This window comes from Balaenoptera borealis (assembly GCF_965194805.1).
Source record: "Balaenoptera borealis genome assembly, chromosome: 14".
Classification (NCBI taxonomy): Eukaryota; Metazoa; Chordata; class Mammalia; order Artiodactyla; family Balaenopteridae; genus Balaenoptera; species Balaenoptera borealis.
This window is the reverse complement of record NC_138875.1, coordinates 36,641,460-36,659,448: the sequence shown is the minus strand read 5'-3', so window position 1 is coordinate 36,659,448 and position 17,989 is coordinate 36,641,460. Positions and strand designations below refer to the sequence as shown.

At 34.8% G+C, this 17,989-nt stretch overlaps 1 long non-coding RNA gene across 1 annotated transcript in view; it reads right to left on the bottom strand.

Annotated features, from left to right (window-relative positions):
• LOC309610898 overlaps positions 1-17,989 on the bottom strand; it is a 71,671-nt gene that overhangs the window by 38,331 nt on the left and 15,351 nt on the right. The window lies entirely within an intron of this gene.

Sequence of the window (17,989 nt, the reverse complement as noted above, 5' to 3'; positions counted from 1 at the left end):
GATAACACAGAGCAAAAGAGAAGCCCTAAGCCTTAGCTTCTCATTTCTAAAAGAGCAGATTTAAACTATGGTCCCAAAGTTCCTCCTAACAGGATCATTCTCTGATACTAGAATCAAAGGTCATATATTGGTTGCCAAAGATACGAAATATGATTCATTTCTTAAACTACATATTAGAATATCACATGCTTCTTGTATTGTTATTATTTAATTTTTCTAAGAATTCAAGGAAGAATTAAGTAAGGGTTGGTGAAAATGATAGATTTGTATGAGTAAATCTAAATTCTAGTGATACATTTGCCACTGCTTTGCATATAAGCTTACAGCAGAATTTTATTCTATGTATACATGTCTTTCCACCTGTAATATGGGATAATGAAATTATCATACAAATTTATTATAAGGCTAAATTGAGATATTTGAGTAAATATATAGATATAGGTATACACATGTGTTATAATTGGTTACACCATTCTTAGACTTTCTTCCTCTTACTAAAAACCATGTATTGTAAAAAGCTATAAACAGCTCTTCAGTAATTGTAAAATGTGCTACCATAGAGACCTATAAAAATCAAAATAAATATGTTTCTGTGTGATAGAAATAAATCAATAATTGACATATTTTTCTATGTTCTTTTTGACTTGCTTGAATATAGGATAACTTTCCACTTTTCAGTTATGGAACAAATATAGGGAATTGTCCTTCAGACGTTTATACTGAGATGATGCTGGGCTATGCAAATTCAATCTCTTGGCAAATTTACTATGTTCTCACAATTGCTAAAATATGCATGTCTCCATTGTACAAAGCAGAATCAAGAGTGGTCTGGGAATGTGTCATTTTAATGATAATAATACAAATGAGCCAGCCAGTTTTTATAGATCAAAGTTATACTAATGAAAACAAGGTACCAGGCCTAAATTAATAAACCCATTTATTTTTATATTAAGGTCCTTTGTGGAAAAGTAAAGAATCTCCACTCAATCTAAATGAAAAAGAAAGAGGCATATCATAAAGACATGGAGAAGCACATGAAAACAAGAAGAATTTGACTTAGCATTAAGAACAACTAGGAAGAGGGACTCAAATTCCTAATAGATTCCCTCTCAATCTTTTCTCTGTATATTATTCTTCTCTGCAGACTGACCACTTATATTTCTCTATGTAAAGGACGAAAGTAGATTCAACAACAACTCCCCAAGTTTAAAGCAGAGCCTCTTTCTCTGTTCACAGACTTCCCAAAACTTTTTTAGACCAAAACTCAAACATTTGTGAAAGAGAATGTCCAGCACGTATAACAGCTTCAACCAACAATCAATTCACTGTTACCAGAAAGCTGAGTTAGATAAACACATGACAGCTCCCAGTGAAACTACATGGATGGATTGCACAAAGGGAATCCATCCCAGGAAGTAAAGGTAAAGATGTTTACTACAAAATCCCAATGACGAGCCTTCCCTAATTTCTTTGCCCAAGCATAATCCTCTCTTTTGATACCTCAGAGTTTTTATTTCTGTGATCCAGACATATTAGTATTTGATTACACATTGTCTTATATTTTTCTTTACTACTCAAATACATATCTTGTTTCCCAAGCAAGATACAAAATTTTTGGTGTATAACCATGTCATATTTGTATTGCATGTTACAGAAAGTCTAGCATGGTGTTGCACACATAGTAGCCACTTTAATAATAATTATTTAAATTAAGTAGATCCTTTTGCATGGGTAACTCCAAGTATGTGTTTAGTTCAATCAAAAAATGGTTTAACTGATTTTGTTTTTCTGCATCTCTTTTTTAACTTACAGATAGGTCAAGTTTAGTCAGATCACTTGTGAAGCAAGTCCCTTCACATTGAAGCAGGGAAGAGATTGACAGCAGGGAGGAATTGGTTGAAGTAGTTACCCAAATGATATGACATCCAAACCTTAAAGGAGAAGAATACTAACACAGGCAGAGTAGACTAACAAATGAAATATCACATTCAAAAGTTTTACTTATTTAAAACCCAGATAGGTTTTTGAAAAGTGTCAACCAAGATATTCATTTAATTAAAAATTGTCCAAACCAAAATTTTCTAACTAAAATATTAGGGTATAAGTATTTTATAAAACTGTATCTCCATCTATACATATATTAATTAATATGGTGTTAAAATATATGAACAATTTCTAGTTTAAAATTTTAGAAGTGCATGCATAGCAACATTTTATTAAGATTTTTCCCAACAATCAGAATACTTTATTTCCATCAAAATCGTTTATAGACATTTCCACTTACTACTTTTAGCAATTATGTTTCTTTGGCAGAGAGAAATATAGAAGTTATTATTAATTTTGTAATTAGCATTAGGATCAGTATTACTGCTGATTACAATCATTTTGATGTCCTCATTTCTAGGAAATCTTTGAATACTAACTTGAATATAGCCACTTTATAAAATGTTATCTCCTATAAAATGTTCCATATCTGTTTTATGAGTTACCACCCATTGCTATGTATTTGGTAGTTAAAGAAATATGTGCTTCTGATTTATTTACTTACTTCCAATATACTACTTTTATAATTTAATTTTCTCTCTGTTCCCCAGGAATAGTTTTTGATGTGGCTAATATAAGGATGGTGATAAAGGCATGCTTTCTAAAGGGTCAGACTGCTTCAGGAACCATTAAAATAATATCTTTATTATAACAATACAAGTTGAGAAGGACTTGAGTCTTTTAAGAAGTTTTAGAAATGTTTCTCCTACCATCACCTTTATTTTTTAAAATAAATTATAGCTAATTTCCACTTATGAGATGGTTTTTGTTGGCAAACAGATGAGTGGGAGTTGGGAACTCAGGTCTAACCTATTTAAATCAGAAGGAGGATTAGTGCAAATATTCTTAAGTAAGCATTCATTGTCTAATCAAACGAAACTGGCTTACTCAATGTTCAGGAGCATGTCTTTTCAAATCCTGGCTCAGGCTCTCGACTAATGTGGGCTGCTCACTCTTATCCTATTGGGGCTGCAGAAATCTCCCATTTCCTTTCATTTTCGGGTATGTGGCTGCATTTCTAAGCAATGACTACATTGCTAAATGAATCGTTGATTTGGAAAATCTGAAGTGACCTTCAACTTGTTCTCAAGCTCTTCCTCAAGAGAAGAGAGGCAGAATCAGCAAAGTATCGAAAAGGGATAGTTTTTCTTAAAGGTGTTTTTGGCAAGTGTAAGGTTGGAGACCACTATAACTATAAGTGTGTGTATTAGGGGGAGATTATATTCTATATTCAGAAATAAGGTTCTTCATAATAATTTGTTTTGCATATAGGTTCAAAAGACAAAGGCTTTTTCTTATAGTACAGAAGCAAACACTGCTTTTGGCTTCTTAGCTGCCGTGTTAAAATATATTGCTCTCAGATAGCCTGAAATTCTTCACTGAAGTGGCTGGGACCAGTTCTGGGTACTTAACCAGATAGCACAATGATAGTTTTCCAGACAACCAATACTGTGAAAAGTTATATGATTAGAAATTCTACTTTCTTTACCTATCTTTAACTTCACCATTCATTTTTAGTTATGTCTATAGAGGATGTTTTGTCAACAATTCTAGATATACATCCACCCCTGGGGAACAGTACAACATGCTTTCCAGTGACAGTGTTACTTGTAATTGAGAATGTGCCTTAAACCTGAATGTCGATGGCCAAAAACTGTTTCCAAATTAAAGTCAGCCAGCTCTGGAACATTCTGGAAGTGTTTAAAAAAAACAAAAACAAACAAACAAAAAAAACAACTTACTTCTCTTCATGATAGATGATCTAATTAGATATATCACTACTTAAAGAGATATATAGATTACGCTGATGGAACTGCTCAATGAAGTTCATGTAAGGTCAATGGAAGATGCAGGTATCATATCCACTGAGTAACTAATTGACTTCACACCAGAAGTGCCCCTTATCAATACAATCCAGTTAACCTCACTCTCCTATCCCCTGAGTCCCTTTTCCACTTCGGTGCTGAGTGTTGTCAAAGGTTCTCTAGCTAAAGCAGGTATTGGAAAAGAAATTGATAGGAGCTTCAACACTTAGGTATAAATGACAGACAAGTCTCAACTCTTAAAACTGAAAAAATCTGCAGTTTACTATGCCTGAAGGTTCTACTATATAGAACCATAATTTAAGTTTCCCGTGAATTGACCTGAAATGAGAGAAAAAACTACCCAGATGACCTCATAGGTTCTTTCTCACTCTGAGAATACATGGACTTTTTATGAATTTCCTAAGTGTGGCTTATTTGTTATTAACTCTGTTTTAGAGCTATGGAAACAGGGGCTCAGAAAGGTCTAGTAACAGAGAAGAGAGCAACTTTCTGACTTGTGGGTTTAGTAACATTCCTGGTCCAGAAGCTTCCCAGTTATTCTTATCTGTTGTGAGGCTTGCACCAGGTTCCTTTCATAAACTTCCAAAACCAAACCATATTGACAAACTTTTCTCCTGCCTCTGATATCTCCTAACAATTTTCTTATGATGAGTCATTTTTGCTCTCTCTCATCCCATTCTTAATGTTCAGGTGATGACTCTAAAAGGGAAGCAATCAATATCTCGGGTTAGACAAAGCTCTGTAAGCCAAACTGCAAGCCTGAGAAAAGCTCCCTGTGTCCTTAACTGTAACCTTGGCACATGAAAAGCGACTTCCATTCCATTTTACCAACGTTTCGGTCAAAGATCAATTGCCATTGTAATTATATCATATATCACAGGACGGGGAATCAGTGAGAGGGCAGGCCCTCTAAACTAATACATATCATTAGCATTTAAAGAACACGAAAAACAAATTGAACAGTAGTCCTCATGTAACTCTTTTTTCTAGAGCAAATAATTTTCCAAATTAAAATGAATAAATTAATGAAATTGCCACAAGCCTGAGAATACACCGGGTTGGTAATGTCGTCAAGCCCTCAGCAAGGTTTAGCTCATTGTACTTCTCTGTCTGATCATTATAACATCTAATCAAGAGGAGCTTAAATACTTCAGTGAACTCTCAAAATAAATTTGATCTGAGCAGCTCAGGTCTCATGGATTCCTAGAGTTACTGACTAGGTGAAACATGTTTTTGTTTTAATCCCTGTCTCAGCTCAAAGAGGATTAATGCCCATAATTCTCCTATCTCCATTTAATTGAGAAATGAAGTTTGAAGAAGCACCTCTGGAACACTCCACTTTGAAGTATGACCTATCACTGTCTACAAATAAATCTTCCTCTGCTCACACACTCTTACAAATATTTTTCCTGACCCAGAGAAGAAGAGAAGAAAGGCATTGTATGTATGCACATGTGTGTGTATTTTCATGTCTCTATTCCAAGACACACATCATTGTTGTTTTCCCTTTTCCGTCTTGGAATTATCCTAATTAAGGTATTCTCTGGGCAGCTCAAACTGTGTCTCAAGCAGCTGTGACCTTACCTTTCTCTAATATTCTAATAACTCCACTGGGACAAAGAGCCCTTTTATTAAAAGCAACACAATTCTTGCAATCATGTTATATGATTGGTACGTTTATTTTTCTTTGTCCACACAGATACTTCCTCAGCTGAACAGGCCCTAGTGGAAAAGGGCCAAAATTCTGAATACAGACTCCTCCTTGTGTCCTCAGATTGACCCAACGTTAAGATCTAATACAGAAAGGGCACACAGATGCACAGGAAGACTTAATGCTAATCTCACTTTTTCCATAAAAGTTGATGTGAGGATTTAATAAAGCAAAATCTGTGAAGTGCTTAGCATAGGGCTGGGTATACAGTAAGTCCTTAGCCAAGTGGTGGCTGTTATCATTTATACAAGGAACTTTCACATTTGCATCCAAGACATAAGGCATCAGAAAGACTATATCTGACACTCAAATATCTTTTCTAACCTAATTGCAGAAGTGACATACCATCACTTCAACAGAAACCTATTGGTCATACAGTGTAACAACTCTAGCTCAGTGAGAATGGCACCACATAAGATTATGAATACTTGAAAGCAGGGATCATTGGAGGCTATCTTGTAGTCTGCCTACCACAACTATCTAAGGTATGCTTTACCAAATTGCTCTCTCTTACATTTTAACCTTCAAGGACCAGCTTTGTGTGTTATTGTTGTGAGTGAGATTTCAGCAAATGATGATACACCCAGAAATAACAATATTTAAATATGACTATCTGTTATCTTTATAGATTTTTTTATGTGATATCTTACTTGAGATTCAAAATAACCTATTATAATAGCTAACAGTAGATACTACTATAATAATTTTATAGGTAAGGAAACTGAAGATCAGATAGACTTAATGATTGACCCAAGATCTTAAACAGATATCCTCCTAGCATTCTTGTGGCATTTTTTTTTCTGCCAGGCTAAGCTGCCTTGTATATTTGTTAAATGCTTACCTGCTTACGTGCTGAGAAGAAGGTTTGCAGCAAATCACAAGCGTGTAATTCTTGTCTTAAAGGTATTTTCTCTACTTTCTAAAAATCACTAGATTCCAGCAACTGATATATCTGCTTCTTTCTCTGTCCCATTACTGGCCACACACACACACACACACACACACACACATGCATATATACTTACATATATACTTACAGGCACATATGCACACATACTCCTCTTTCTGGTCTCCTTTATTAATAGCAAACTAAATTTCTTTCAGAAAATACTTGTGGTCATTGTGTCACAGATAAATCTCCCTTTTATGCAAGTTAATATATATATAGAAACTTTGTAGCTTTCCTACCTTTATTCTAAAATAAATTATGAAAAGTTGTATGTTCAAGCTTCAGGCAGAATTTTTCCTGTTTGGGGGAACTTTTTCAACTACTTCTATTTGAATTGGGAGCCATTTCTATAAGAAGAAAATGAATACTAATGGAAAAGCCCAGAGTGGATTTGGAAAACCATTATAACTGTTCTCCCATAGGTTTGGGCCTTTGACAAAACACCTATTCAAGGATGGAAAATCCACTATTTCTCTTCTGCATTTCTCTTTCTGAATAGAGCTGGATTGAATAACCCGGGATGATAAAGGATTCAGAGCAATTGCCTTACTAAGTAATAGTGACCCATGTTCTCATCAATGGGACAGAAACTGGCCTTCTGTGTATCTAACTATGCTGCCTTCCATGTATTGGAGGGGTAGGGGGAGCAGATGGGTAAAAAATAGGTGAAAAAAATCCCCCATAATTTTCAGTATACCTAAAACATCCTCTATCTAAGTACAAATTAGGATACCCCTCTCCTAAATTCTACATACTTGCAGACTTATTTGCACCTCTAGATTTTTTCTTATGTATGACTCTTGTGCTTCCAACACATGTCTACCTTCTTTATGCATATTCAGACCTCACTGACCCTCCATGAAGCCTCCTAAATGAGTAAAAACCAGTTACATCCTAACTAGTTCTATGATTTTCAAAGTGCTTTAACATAAGCTAACTCAGTGATCCTCACATAACCTTCCAGCAAGTATCATCTTACTGTTTTCATGGATAAGAAAAAATAGATTGGAATGGTTCAATTAGCAAACAAGGTCATAGAGCTAAAAAAGAAGCAGCACTGCCATTGATTCCTCCTTTAGTGAAACTTGAAACTTCTCCTCACCTACAATCTGCATGAGATTTCCTTTTTCTGAGTGCTTGCAGTTCCTGGAGTCTGCCACTTTCTAATATAGCCTTTAGGTACCAACCGCCTGGTAATTTCCCATGTGCGTATAACTCACTGATGACTTAGAAATAGATCTATCCTGCACATTCTGCATGAAGCATTCCTGGTGCTGGTCTTCTCCCTTTGTTCACCCAAAGATGGCAGAATGGGAACAATGGGACCAACAGGAAAGAATGATTTAGACATTGTGGGTGCTTTTTTCTGCTCCCAGCAATCCTTGAAGTAGATAACATAGCCAGTTGAGATCAGGAGTTACATACTCACTCATTTATTCATTCATTCACTTAACATAGTCCATGCCAATTACGTGATATTCTTTCTTAGGCCCTGGAAATACAAGTTAAAGTTGGCAAAACTTGATCTCCAGGAGCTTAAAATTGAGGGGGGATACTTCTACTCTTTTTTTATAAAATGAAAACAAATGTAAGCACCAATGTGCAAGATAGAAATTGTTCATTTGTTCATCTGTATCAGGAGTAAGCACATGACTCTGAGAATAGATCCCTCCTCTCCTATAGGACACTCTGAAGTTAAGGATCCAAGTTTAATGACTAAATTATACTTACCTTAAACTGAACATTATATGTCAGGACTTACATTTGCAGTGTAGGGATGGTAAATCCTAGACTATTTTTTCCTATTTTCTTGCACAGTCTAACCTGAATGGAAAAGACAATATGAGGATGATCAAATACTTGAGGCAGTCTGTCTTGGGTGAAGATGAGAGAAAAACCATGCATTCTGCTTATATCCAAAGTATTTCATAGATGATAATTTTGACAGTCTTAGCTCTTGACTAATGCGTTGACAAATCAGGAATCAGGACTTAGAAATATACAACAGCTTTCTGCCTAGTCAACCATGGCACAGGTGGAAATGCACGCTCTGTGAATGTATTCAACGGCCACGAAATACCTTTTGAATATGATATTGCCTTTTAAAATGCGTGATCATTAGATCAAAACTTCTGCTTCCTATCCCATTACTTACTGGACTTGAACTTTGTACTGTCTGGCTGATTTTTCAATAGATGAAGAGTCATTGAACAATAAATATGTATAAAGTACTTTGGGGAATTTAGTGGTGAGCCTCCAACAGGGGAAATAACAAGAAAACAACAGCAATCATACAAATCTCAATAGAGACAGTCCTCAAAAGAATAATATGAGTGGGGATGGGGTACTAGGTGTGAGACGTCAATTACCAGTTTTGGGAAGCTTCATCTCAGAGGATGCTACAGTTGAACTGAACCTCAAAGAATGGATAGAATTTGCACTACAGAAATTGGAATAGGCAGATATAACAGGCTTACAGAACAGCCTGAACAGGTAAAAACCCTGACCATGATTTTCTACAATTATGCATTGTTTGGAACAATATTAATGATGATTCTCTATTCCATATACGTAGTATATTTATTAGATCTTACATTTGGTCCTAAATGTATTTTTTCATACAAGAGCCTTCTACACAATATGTCATTTTAAAATAGTTGATATCTTTCACAAAAGTATATTCTGTACTCAAATTTCAGAGTTAAAATTGAGGCCCACTTCTTTTCCTATGGCATAATATAATGTTGCTTTATTGGCAAATTCTTATATTCACTGAAAAACTCATCATTTCATGGTGACATTGCAAAACTGCCTTAATAAAATTAGGATGATTCTAGAAAGCTTGAAAACTAAGAGTGGTTATTCCCATGATATATCATCTTCCTGGAACTCTACCTCATAAAACCCTAACTTCCTTTCAAGTCATATAAAGAAGCCGATTTTTCCCTCTCTGTACACAACATTCATTTTTTTCCTCTCTCTGGGTTATTATTTATTATTTAACTTGGTAACTATATTTTCTAAAGAAAAAGGTAGTTTGCAACATTGCCCGTATGGAAGATGCTATACAGAGTAAAGTAATATTGATTGCATTTTAGCTATTAACTACTGTTCTAAAAATAAGGAAGGAGTGTGAGACAGTGAATCAGGGCAAGAATCATCTTCACACTCCTACAAGTTAAAAAGGGAAAAAAATTAGCAAACCATGTTCCAAATAATTCAAAATTTTAGAATTTCTTCTTCAAGGTCCACAAAGCCAGCTTGAAAGTTTAAGGTAATAGGTGAACTTATAGGAAACAGCCCTCAATGAACAAAGAATTTACCATATTTTAGAGGGTACACAGAGAATGACCAAGCTTTTATCATTTGGCTTCAGCCCACATTTTCAACATTGACTACTAAGTCCTTCACACAATTATACTGTCTAGTTAGACTGTTTTTCCTAGAATTTTCAATATATATTATTTTGGTTCTTGCTGATAGTATTTTCCTTCCTAAAAAGTTTAGATTTAATAAAAATATGAATTTACAAATATTTTCATTCCTTGATCTTCCCTCATCAATCTGTCTTGATCTCTGTGTTCTGGTTGTCAATAGTAGAAGTTGGTAAACTGTTACCAGTGAGGGTAAACCAAGCAAATGGGGATTCTATAGATTAGGTTTCACAAAAGGAAACATTCCTAAACGAGCCTTTAAGAAGACTTGGGAAGCATAAATAACACAGCAGATAACATGCCGTTAGTAAAGGAAGAAATGGAAGAACACATTTTTTATCAAACTGAGAGAGAAAGGAAGCAGATGTCAAAAACTCAGTATGAAGTCAAAGCATAGGTACAGTAGAATCCAGAGTAGGAAACAGAAGTCAAGAGATTAAGTGGGAGGTTATTTCTGGAAAAAAAAAAAAAAAAAAGTAAAGAAGAGGTGTAATTTATCACTGACATTTAATTGACCTTCATGGTGAGATGCATGGAAGTACCACCAGTGTTTAAAAAGCCTTAGACAGGGAAGACAGAATTAATCAATCAGATTTCCAACTGGACTCATCTCTCTGTTAGGTATTGTGGCAAAAAAAAATGATATGCTTCTTTAAAGAAAGTTAGAAGACCAATGTAGCACATAAATCAATTAGAAAATACTGTTTCACAGCACAGAATATTGGTTTCTATAGTTCCTCTAAACCACCTTGCTCATAGTGATTGATCAGTAAATACTTGTTAAGTGAACATAAAAGCTGTTTGTGTTTTTCAGATTCTATGTACTATAAAATTGGAGGAGAAATTTAATGAAGGATATATAATTAGGAAGGTCTAAAAGGAGGTGGATCTTGGACTATGCTTTTGACAGTAAAAGACAGAAGCAAACGAGAAAAAGATCGTGTTTGAGAAAAATGAAAAGGAATGAGTAAAATAATTTCTCCATTAGTTAGATCATTGCTCAAGGGCTGAACAAAAATTCCAGAGTCAAAACCCTAGTTACCTAACTCATTCATTATTTATTCCAGAAAAATCCCTGATTTTTCTCTAAATAATAACACACTAACATATATTTCTGGTTTTCATTAAAGATCACAGAAATACTGTTTCTTAGTTGCCCAAGTGCATATATCCATATGTAAGTACAAAGTCTTATTCCTGTGAAGTCATGTCAGAGCTGAAGAATAAGCTTGAACAAGCTGTTCTTTGGACTTCAGTCTCATCACCCTGTAAAATGTAAGGGCTGTAGTCCTAAAGTCTATGGTTTCTAAGTCTGAAGCAAAAAATCTAACTGTATTATATCATTGTTTTCATTTAAATGATATCAATCTGAAGATATGCGTGCATTATGGTCAAAATGAATATATTGATTTCTATACAAATTAAGGTTTTTGCTAATTTGCACTGATGCAATTGAAGCAATAAACTCAGTGATAACAACAAAGTAGCTAATTAAGTTGATGATCATTTAATTTTACTTTTGATAATGCACATGTTTTTATTTAGGCTAATACAATGTAAATTATAACCAGCTAGTTTTAAATATGCTCTCATTTGAAGCATCTGCTCAATGAAGGAGAACCACTGAAATGTGAACTCCCCATGCTGCTGCTGGTTGTGAGAAGAAGCTGACTTGAAGCCTGCAGTTCTCTGTGGCCTGATCATTGCACAGATGACAAACTTGTGAAATGAGGGAATGGTGTTTATATCTCTCAATACAGAGACACATTAATGGCGCATCCTTTCAATTTAAGAGAGAAAAACAAATACACTAAGCCTACTGCATTCATTCATTCATACACTCATTCACCCACATATTCATCCTTTCATTAGTTCATATGAAAGACTCATAAAAAATTTTTAAAAACCATATAACTTATCAAATACTCTATATTATCACCTATATGTCGAATCTAAAAAATAAAACATGATTATATCAAGACAAATAGATTCACAGATAGAGAGAAAAACTAGTGGTTACCAGTGGGGAGAAGGAAAAGGATGGGGCAAGAGAGAAGTATGGGTTTTAGCAAGGACATATTGTACAGCACAGGGACGTGTAGTCATTGTTTTGTAATAACTTTAAATGGAATATAATTTATAAAAATATTGAATCCCCATGTTGTACACCTGAAACTAATATAATATTTTAAATCAACTATACTTCAATAAAAAACAAATATATAGCTTATCATCACAAGTCTCACATCCTAGGAGCACAGATAAGCACCTAGGTAAGAAGACAAGAGAACTAAACTTTATGAAATATTAGGCTATTAGGGGTAAACACTATGCTAAGTGTTTTGCTTGTAGCATTGTACTTAATCTGAACATGCAAAAAAAAATAGGATACAGGAGCTGGATGTGACTTTTGAAATAAATCTTAATAATAAAGACTGGGTTGTAGGTCATTAGAACAAGAGCAAAGGTATAGGATCTGAATATTATTCCTAGTGTACTGAGGGAACACAAGAAAAGTCCTATGTATCTAGGGAATAAAGCACATTTGGCAGTATGATGGGAGAAGAGATGAGAAAGTAAGCTGGATCACTTAAAGGTTTTGAAATTCATCTTAAAATAGAAACTTCTATGCTGTAAGCAAAAGAAAAAAATAATTAAAACCAAAATGTCAAATAAGTTCCATATTTTAGAAAGAAAAATATGCCGTTACTGAGATTGGAGAGGAAGGAGACCGTAGGTGGGAATTGGTTGAAATGCCCATGACATGAAAGTCTGTGGACCAAGGCAGTCAGAACAGAATTGTAGAGGAGGGGCTGAGTTATGAGATATTTCAAAGAAAAAACAAATAAATTAAAAAATCTGTACACTGGAACTCTTTGTGCTAGAAGCTACAATTGTTCTCTAACAATCAGGCATATAGAATAAAATTATCAACTTCATTTCACAAAACTGATTGGAACACTTGGATTAGCTGTGTGGCCACGTTGGTTTCTTAATAAGTTATCTTAATACTATACTTACCCCATCCAGCAAAACAGAACTGATTAATTACAGATCTTAGCAGGAGCCTGCCTCAAGACATTGACATCATGGTGAAATACAGACCAGAAAGCGTCCTTTGCACAGGAAGGAGAACCAAAAGCACAGTGTAGAGTTGAGCCAAGCACTTTCAGATTTTTCTCCTACATTCTCAAATCAGACAATGCTTCCACTTCCCACAGAAAAAAAGTAAGTGATTGTTGTGGAGTGTAATCACTAGTGTGTAAATCACCTAGGAATCTTGTTAAAATGTAGATATTGATGAAGTGGGTATGGGCTAGAACCTTGGATTTTGCATTTCTAACAAGCTACTGGGCCATTCTTATGCTGCTTCTCCATGAATTAATTAGGGGAATAGGGAACCTAGGTTAGCTACTGTGACAAAGCTTTCCTATGTTAAATCAGGGACTGTGATTCCAACTACATCTTGGTTGGACAGGGTGCTCCAGTTCTCTGATTTCCTGCGAAGTTCAGGATCAAAGACAGCTATTTTTAGCACATTACAACTGGCTAGGCTCACAATAACCAGTAATTGCTGAAATCTTGAAAAATGTGTCCCAACATAACCATAAGAGGATAATTCAATTAAACACTCATAAAAAACATCCAGACTTAGAAGTGTTGATTCCAACTCTTTCACGCTTTTCATATATTCTCCCTAGAGGTTTTAAATATTTTTAAATTAGCTCATTCTGCCCCCAGAGGTCTTCATTTCTTCATTTGCTTTATTTGATCATATTAGCTTATAAGCTGCCTCATATATTTTGGGGATGTATTTGGTGACAGAAATACAATAATGAAATTAGCATTTCCTCCCCTAAAAGTTGGGCTTCAGTGTGGACTCTGCTTATCTGTCACCCTTACTTTCTTCATCACAGTGCTTTGTACATAATAAACCCTTAATAAATATGTCTTGATTGATGTATACATTTGAAATTTTTCGTTACTTACGTGGATCTGAAGTATTAGGTTTCCCAAAGCTATTTCTTTTTCTCCCTTTAGAACTTGACTCAATTCTTTCTTTTTCAAAGCGCTAGTAAGTATCTCAAGTTTACCCTTTCAGCTTGGAGGTGATAATTTCCCATTCTGGGGGAAATGGATGCTATGCCCCAACATCTGTGCACTTACAAGGAATGTTTAATTAGTGTAATAAATGCAATTAAAAATGTCTCTAATGGAGAAACTGCTGCTCAATTTTTAGAGCAACAAAGAGGAGATGGCCAGATGGGTTAATTAATCACTGTTAACTCTCATTTGATGAACGCTTTGAGGTTCTCTGATACAGTGAGACTATACAAATGCCATACTTTGTTGTTATTATATCTCGATAGAATTATCACTTGGACCCTACTTTCTTAGGTCTCTCAGTTTTAAAAGTTTTCACTTTCAAAGTTGACCTTCGCTCTCTTCAGGTATAATTCTCTTGTTTATATATCCCAATAAAAACTTAAGCTATACCACAATGGAAGAAGGTAAATGTCAATTTTCAAAATTTTAAAAGAGATTTGTTTACATATTGAGCAATGTACTACTTTATTTTTTTTTCGAGAGAAACATCTTTTACTGTCACTGTTGTTAAACTCTGTGGGTGCCAACATCCTTCAGAGTGGAAAAGACTACCATTCTCTATATTATGCCACTGAGTCAAATTTCCATTAACCAATGATTTTTTGAGCACCTACCATATACCTTTTGTGAAAGAAGTTTTTAAAAGTTATGTTCACTTTTATTAATATACTTTATAAAAATGTTTGGGCCTCTTTCCCATACTTAGTGTACCATATTTCTTGTTGGATCAAATTTCTGATTGGAAAAAGAATCAACTAGTACCTGAGATTTAAATGATTAGAGGAGTTAACTCTGGCTCCAAGGCACAATCGGTGACCTCCTCTCTTTTGTGTGCACACTGATAATATCCTAGTGGCTCTGAGTGGCAGGAGAAAACAAAGGTCTGTGGCCATTGTTGCTCCTCGTCAAGACTTTACACAAAAGTACTGACTGTGCTATAATAGGGAATCAGCTTGCTGAAACATAACAAGGGGCTGAAGTTTCTAACTCACTGAAACTCTACTTAAGTTATTATATGCTTGGATGGCTGCAAGAACAACAGATAGCTATGTAATTAATGCAAACCACATCAGCCTCCCTCACTTCCTTCTCATCTCCATGCAGACCAGTAATGAGGTAAGCGCCTACTTACACACAATCACAACACACTGACAAACCATCTTGCTGTGTGAAAAAGACACGGACATACACAAGAACTGTGACAATGTTAGCAAGCACAGCTCCTTTTCACCAGAGAGTTCATGTCCTAACTATCCCCAAGGCAGACGCCTGGCTGGAGAAGTCTTCACCTGTCAGGCTCCAGACCAACTTCCAGGTCTAAAGGGCTCTTACATTATCATATAGAAAATAAAAGTTACTATTTTCTCCTTTGTCCTTATGTCCTGAGAAAGTATTGAAAAGAAGGATTCTCTGAAACAATTACACATTTCACTGCTTATTTTCAGCACTACATGAGGAATGTGTACCCACCAAGAAATTAGATAGTTTCTTTGGTGTAGCCTCATTAAATAGATTTAAAAAGATGATGTTAACTTTTATCATTAACAAAAAAGGTGAAATTCCACCTGATGTTCCATGAAATGTAATCCTCACCACTGTGTTTTAGTGGATCTGTTCATCAGCATTGACTGACATCTCAGTGCACTCTTCCCTTATTTAATGGTGCTAGTTGCTACAGGTAATACTGCAAAACATAAAACACAGTCCTTGACCCTGTGCATTACTTACTTTCAAGAAATTAGTGAAATGGAATTTGTATGCAAAAAATGCAAAACTATTGAATGCAATAAAATTGAATTCCAAATGGAGAATACAGATGACACATAATGGGAAATCAATGACTGAGATTACCATTGGAGAAGGCAAAACAGGTGTAATCCCTATAGGAAAAGTAGATTCCAAAGTAAGGAGATTCTAGACAAGGATGTGCGAGAGAAACCAGAAGACTCGATACTTGTAAAAAATACCTTCTAAGAATGTCCTCATAGATGGTAATATGATAAGCAATAATGCTCTGCACAGGGAATAAAATTGGTTATTAATAGAGGGAAAACATAACAAATAGAAGTTATAGTTAAAGACCTTAAAACTATGCCTTAGATTTTTAAAGAAGACCAACATGCAAAACAACGGTGAAGGTTTAAAAATTAAGAATAAGAATTGTTAAATTACATGGTATAGACTCTATCCTTTATAAGAATTCACATTAAAGAAATGTCAATGAAAGATGGAATAATCCAGTAGGGTATCCTGAAGGTGATAGGTCTTCTCTTTCATTTTGACTATTAGCTAGTATTTGAATTTATAGAGGAAAGAGAATAAATACCAGATAGAACTAAAGCATAATATAAGCCATGAAGTCAGTATTAGATCTCACATATTTATGGGACAGTAAGGACGAAGCGAGAGAGTGGCACGGACATATATACACTACCAAATGTAAAATAGATAGCTAGTGGGAAGCAGCCGCATAGCACAGGGAGATCAGCCCGGTGCTTTGTGCCCACCTAGAGGGGTGGGATAGGGAAGGTGGGAGGGAGATGTGCAAGAGGGAGGAGATATGGGGATATATGTATATGTATAGCTGATTCACTTTGTTATAAAGCAGAAACTAACAGCATTGTAAAGCAATTATACTCCAATAAAGATATTAATTTTTTTTTAATAAAATAAAAATAAAAATAAATAAAAAATAAAAATAAAGAACTTAATTCAATTAAAGACACTATTCAGGAGGGAATAGTGATCCACTGAAGTTTAAAATAACTAATGAAAAGTGTTATTTTAGGTAGATTAATCAAGGACATTGGTTCTATACTTTGGTTTTTAGACTCCAGGTAGGCTGTGGAAATAAAGCTCCATGTTCATGTGGCTCCATGTGCAAATTGAAACGTGTATTTACTAAATAATGAATATATTCACAACACATATATCCTTTAAATATGTATAAGTGAGACTAATACAATGAAAATAAATTTAATAAACGACCTCTCTTATAATCTTATACCATTCTAATTTTCTCAGTTAACAGGTGTGGTTATTATCTCATACTGGGAGATGCATTACTTCCTTAAAAATGCTGCCAACTTACACTATCATTTGTTTTTCAGGTATCAAATGAAAGGCATACCAGATGCTTGACATATTTTCATTTATTGATTCTTTGTTTACTGAGTTACACTAACCTAAATAGTACCATTAAAATTGCTATATTTATTTATTTTTTCTTCTTAGAGTCTTATTAATTAATTATGAATCCATTTCCTGTGTTTGGAGTTATAAAATGGTTATAAAATGTGTACATTCCTTAATGATGCCAGGACTTTCTTACTCTATTTCTCTTTACTGAATAGACTATTTTTCCTTTGTCAAATAGCATTTGTGGTGTACTTTTAAAGACCAGAAAATAAAGACAAGCTTAGAATTCAACTTAGAGTGGCACATTTCAAAGCCAAACGAGCTTGTTGCATGTACCCCACACTTTGGATTTTCATCCCTTACAGCATGTCAACTTGCTAAACACAATGTTCCACCCTCCAAAAAGCACTAAATAGTGAAAACAAGATTTGATGAGATAGAGTAAGTAGGATATAAGTGATACCGTAAAACAGCTCAAATTTACCAAAATTTTATCACATGCAAATAAGAAAAACATCAGCTGGTTTCCCAACCTTGCTCCCCACCCCAAACACACAGCTATCTACCCCCATAACTGATTTCTGCAATAAGGTTACATTTTTCTTTTCCAGGAAATGGAGAGTGCTGATGAATATGCACTTGAAAGTGGAATATGTAGTGACTTGGACATTGAAATAAATGTTTTAAATTGAAAGTGCTCTTTGATTTGTGAGTTTTTCTTTCCAAACACTTTGGCTGGAAAGGGTTAACTCAGAAGGCCTACATTGCTCCAAACCCTGGA